We start from the raw sequence: 6,000 nt of genomic DNA on the forward strand, positions 1-6,000 counted from the left end.
TAGTGATTTCCAAATGTTCTAATTTTCCTTTAAAAAAAAAAAAAACCCAACTTTTAGCATTGAGGAAATGGGGTAGTATCCACTCACAGGGGGGTTGTGAGGATTTAATGAAATTAGGGGTATGAAGTCCCTAGGACAGTGCCTTGGCATATAGTGGGAACTCAAGAAATACCCTTTCAAAGGGTTTCCCAGGTTCTTTGTAAATTAAAAGCAGAACACGAGGCATGGTACAGATCACTTCCAAATCCCATGGATTCAAAGAAGCAATCATTCCATTTTGCCAGGAACCTTCCCAGTTGTGAAACTGGAAATCCTAAGTCCCAGGCAAGCAAACCGCGATGGCTGGTCACTCTACTTCTGGAGGAACAGAGAGATGAATTTAAGAACGAACACAGATTCTTCCACTCTCCTCCCTGACGCTACAATCAAAGCGAATCCTTAAACGGCTCTCTTGGCCTGCGATGTACTTGCCACTGTCCCTTCCCGCGTGCCCTCCACAATGCTCCTGTGCTTCCTCTTATAAACTCTGCCCGGCGTGGAGTCAGAGACATGCTTCTCTTCCTGGCCTGCTCGGCTGCACTTCACAGGAAGGAAGAGGCTGTCTTGCTCCTCTGCATCCCGTGCGCAGAATACAATAGGTAGTTGATAACTGGTGACCGAATGGAATCAAATTATTAAGGAAGAAAGGTCCCACCCCTCCACCACCACCTGCTGCCAGGACCAGGCTGATCATCCCCACTGGTTTGGATGGCTCCTTTTCCCCGTGGGGGCTTTTGACATTCACTTTAAAGGGTCTACAGGCTGAAGGATTGGAGGAAGCCTGTCTTGAGACCCGTCCCCTGACACAGGCTGAGCTGCGGACAGGAGCAAACACTGCATTTCCAAGGCTCCTTTCATTCAAAACCCACCTTTGTACACCAGAGAGGATGTGCTGACAAATGAGCAAAGGTCACACGATCATCACAACTAATATGTGTGGCCAGAAAAACAGATCTGCACCATGAACGCCTCAGCTTTCTAAGAAAGGGAAATCCGTCAGAAGACTTTTTCTTGTCCGTTAAATCAGATGCTTTTTCCCTTTCCCAAGATGGAATTCCTATCTAGCCACTAAGATAACCTTCTGTGCCATCTCATTCACAGCTTAATGGTTGAGACGATTCCTATGCATCTCCTGCCTGAGTGAGCCCAGGTAGCCAGATGAATATTTAAATCCCTAAACCTGTCTGGTCAACGGCTGGTGCTCAACTATCAAGGAAGCCTCGGGTCCCTCTTTACAGTCCTGCCCGTGGCATATGGGTGGGCAATTCCTCACCTCAACATTACTTCCAGACCCTGTGTCTATGCTCCCGTGTTCTGTGTTCATGACCTATGTAAGACCACGCATATCGATTATGGGAACATCTTCCATCTGCAGTTCTAACCTATCCCCTTGTCTACAGAGCATCAAGAAGAGTGTGTCAAAAGAAAGCATCTAACAGATAAAATCTTAAAAGACACGCCCTCGCCTCAAAAAGCCATGTCCTTCACCCGCATGATTGATGTTAGGTGCCTATGTGTGGTTACCAATTCTCTACAATGTTGGGCTCCGAGGTATACACGGGGTTAATCACCATCTAGCCCACTGCTAAAATTCAAAAATTTCAACTGACTTTGTAATAATGAAATGTGGTGAGAAATATTCAGAAAGGCCTACAACGCCCACTAAGATGTCTTTTTGACCCCTCTCCCCTCTGAGACCAGTAACAGAGTGTAACATGCGAACTGAATTAACTAGACATTCTCGGTTGTCAAGCTCCACATAACGGGCCCACCGCCAGGAAAACACGTATTATATATGTTTTGGTAACTTCCCACAAAAATAAAAGCAATACAAATGTGTCTCACACACAATGCTGATGGGATGGGTCTAAGTCAGACTTCATTGCCCGTCACCTTGATTTCTGCCTGGTTGCCTTAACTCTCAACATTGGAATTGTAAAGGCTTCTCAGGTGATTCAAGTAGAGTGTTGTACAGATAGCACCAAGAAAGGAAACGTCTGTAGCCACGATCCCCTGAGACTAGTTATAAAAAAATAGTTATATTTTTTAGTTATAAAAAAATTTTTTTTTTCATCTAATTCTTTAGGAGAGGTTGATTTCAGCTCACAAACTGGGCCTTTGGTTTTGGGTCAGAGTTACGGTTTCTGGGGTTTAGCTCCAGGGGGCTAAAAATGGACAGCACTCAAGTGGCTTTCATTAGCTTTGGTCGTGTCTGGTGCTGGCTGATGGTGCCCTCCAGAACTCTCCTGTGGGATCCTTGCACAGCGATGCTCTAGGGTAGACATGATGAACCTCCACTGATCTATGATGTAAGAACCAACATGAGCTTATTGGGCTTGTTTTTCTAATGGAGGTACACGTGTGACTCCTCTTCCAAATGTAAACATCACAGTAATTCTCTCTACTGCTGTGCAAAGTCCTTGCAGGTCTGGGTAGTAGGGGCTGTAGAACTGCTCCTCCTACAGTATAGGGAACACCTGTGGGTAATTGTTCAAACCTCTATTACTCTTTCCTGAGGTGCTAAGTGGTACAAATGTTTTTCAAATTCAAGTTAATAAATGATAATTCTGTAATATACTTGGATACTTGGAGGTTCAGGTATTTCCTGGTCTGGAAAATTCCTTCTTTAAGGCAAATGCAAGTAGTCAAGGAGTTGGTCATGTACAGGGCACCCCCTCTAGATGGGGTGATTCGTTAGCATGCTGTTGACAGAATAGGGGGACGATGCCAACAGGAAAAAAGAGGGAAAGGCCGTTCAAGCAAAAGGACACCTCTTCAACATATTCTTGCTGCTGCAGGGACCTGGTTTCCCCAACACGTCAGTCCCAGTGGACACGCAACTGTTCATTACGTCAATTAAAAAGTACATTCCAGACATGGGCACATGAAACGGCAAACGTGACAGCACAAACACAGACATGCTGGACACGAGAGTAATAGGAAGCCCACAATGAGTGTAGCTACTGAGTATAATTGTCTCCTTGTCCCCAACTGTCCCGCATTCCAGCTTTATCTCAGGGCGAGGGGTCTTTAACTGCTAAACCTGTTAACATTGTCTTGTATATTTCATCTGCTTGAATGATAACTAATCTATTCCGGTTCGTCCCCTCTCTAGCACCGAAACTCTCTTCTGAGCATGTTTCCGGTATTTTCAAGAATCCATCAACATCAGCTAGCTCTACCCAAGGAGTGGACATTGCCACTGGCAAATTGCTTATTTACAGTCTGTTTTTCCTCTAAAATGTAAAAACCAGGAGGGCAGCCTTACTTTGTTCAGTGTTGTACCCTTTACTGGCTTCAGCAACGTTTCTGCCGTGTTTCTGCCATGTTCTGCCAACGTTTCTGCCATCCAGGCTCTGGATGATGTTTGCCAAATGAATTGGTAGATGAGCGGATAAATGAATGAATATCCATCAGCCTGCTTACCATGATCCCCAAGACTGACAAGTACTTGTTATATGAAGCTGCTGCTGGGCAAACTAGACCAGTGTGGTGACTAAAATGGTTTTATACACTAAGGCAAAGAAGGAACACGTAACAAGGGGTTAGCCGGCCTTTAGGTAGCCGAGACCCTAAGGGAACAAGTTGCAAATAATATGATGCAAATTGTTTGTTTGTTTTTTTTTTTAATCCTCCTAAGCGGGGATTGTTTGGTATACTTCTGTGCGAATCAGCCGGACAGTAAATATTTTCAGCTCTGCAGGCCACAGGACTCTGTTGCACCTATACAAATGTTCTGCTGTGGTGCAAAAGCACCCAGAGATAACTCGTCAACGAACAAATGTTCCAGTACAATCTTACGTGTGGACACTGAAATCTGAATTTCACATAATTTATTCTTCTTTGGATCCCTCCCTCCCAGCTATTCAAAATGTAAAAACCTCTGTTAGCCCTGGGGATTTGGCTCATGATCTGTGGTTTGTCAACTCTGGCTCTTGACAAGCACCAGGCTATCACTCTAACGAATCCCTCAACCTGTGAAGAAACCAAACCCTTCAGAATGACCCCGTCTCTTCCTCCATTAGAGCAAACTCTGAAGCAAAAATATTACAAGGACTATCACAGGTAACTACCACATAGTAACTTCTGGCCACATGATCTTCTTTGGTTCCTATCACAAGTTGAAAACCCTGCCTTTGATTGGATTTAGGGCTGAAGGATGAAGGGAAATCTATGAACAAATGAAATCCACAAATAATCAAAGAATCCTCTTAAAAGGTCTATAACACCGCCAGGCCACACCCACCAAAAAACAACAAGAAAGCTGCCAGGAGATAACCACTTGACTTACTGATGGTCTAACTCCTTTCCTTCTCTTGCCAGCTCTTGGGGAGAGTGAGGAATAATGAATAAAGTAGATCATCAGTTTCGGAGTAATGAACAATGGCCCCACAGTCAAATCTGGACCCTGGAACAGTTACTGGGGCAAACCATGACACTCGGTCGAACACTTTATTCTAGCTGAACATTAAGAATTTTTTAAGTTTATCCACTGAATAAATGCAGGAACTTGTATCACTTCGTAACCACCACTACGTAAAGATTTAGGTAGTAATAGCCATATGGTTTGTTCTGTTGAAACCAATTTTTAAAGGGCTTATCACACATCAATAAGAAGTGAACTTTGGTGGGGAGATAAATAACACTATTGTTTTGCTTCTGAATAAGCGTGCTAAATTTAAAGATGTTTCCAAAGAGTTATGTAAAAATTTGGGGATTTTATGACGTGCCCTTAGCCTGTATGAATATCCCACTGTTCTAGTAAGTTCTTATCTTGTAGTGTGAATGGAAAAATATTAACTAGCTAAAGAAAATAACTTTTGAGACAATCTTACTTAAAAAATGTAATTTGTCATATAAGATGATAACTAATTTAAAAAAATCCTCTCTATCCTGAAAAGTCACAACAAAAAGTTTAAGTGTGTTTTGGCTGATTTTTCTCTGCAACTATTTGAAGCTGTAAATGACTTAACTCAGTAAAATTCCAAATGTAATTATCTTCTGTACTTAGCCTAGGGCTCTCCATATATCTCGGCATTGCTGTCTTGCATACAAAATAGGCTTTTCGATGGCTGGTAACAATATAATGTACAACATTGTTTTAATTTCCCCTAGTCGGCTAGCCTCTTGCCTACACTAAGCCAGCCAGAGGAAGAAGCCACAGTGGGTCATCAAGCACTCAAAAGCATTTTGGAACTCGGTTGCATAAATGGGGTTTGCAGGGTCAGGCTTTTGCAATTGTGCATTTTAATAATCTCCATTTCTGACCCAATTTTTACTTTTAGAAACTAATTTTCTATTAATTATACCAAGAAGGGAATTATTGTTAAAATATGGTGGTCCGTCAACAAGTGACATCAAAAGTGGAACCCACATTTAAAAATGGCCCCCATCCCTCACAACTGTGATCCCCAGGAAAATCTGCAGACGTTTATTTTCTATAGTCACAAAATACATTCAACATGGCCCAACAAACTGCCAAAAATAAGATTATATATATGTGTGTGTGTGTGTGATATGTATATATTATATATATGAGATATATATATAATGTATAACATTATACATACATTATATATACATACATATATATATATCTCAATACGTGCCTGTATGCATGTGTGTGCATATTTAAAATATTTAAATTGTGTGCACTGACAGGAGGAATAAATCCACATGCAGCTTCTACCTTAACCTCAGACAGCATGCTCACGTGCGTGCATGCGTGCGTACTGGCCCAGTCTTGCTGATGCTCGCATGTGCCTTCCATCCCCATCCATTGTCTCTCAGTCTCTCTCCCTGGCTCGGCTGCCTAGCTCCAGGTTAGGGATCATGGCAAGTCAGGGGGCTTACATTAACAACAGGCAACTGAAGTTTTTAACTTAGAGCGTTTCCCACTTGCAGGAGAAGACAAAAGGGAGGGGAAGCGAGAGAGAAATGGAAAGCTAACAGAGGTAGTGG

At 42.6% G+C, this 6,000-nt stretch overlaps 1 protein-coding gene across 10 annotated transcripts in view; it reads right to left on the minus strand.

Annotated features, from left to right (window-relative positions):
- Positions 1 to 6,000, minus strand: part of FOXP1 (forkhead box P1) — a 509,316-nt gene that overhangs the window by 39,586 nt on the left and 463,730 nt on the right. The gene's annotated exons all lie outside the window — the stretch shown is intronic.

The sequence above is a fragment of the Felis catus genome, chromosome A2 (genome assembly GCF_018350175.1).
Source record: "Felis catus isolate Fca126 chromosome A2, F.catus_Fca126_mat1.0, whole genome shotgun sequence".
In the NCBI taxonomy this organism is placed as follows: domain Eukaryota; kingdom Metazoa; phylum Chordata; class Mammalia; order Carnivora; family Felidae; genus Felis; species Felis catus.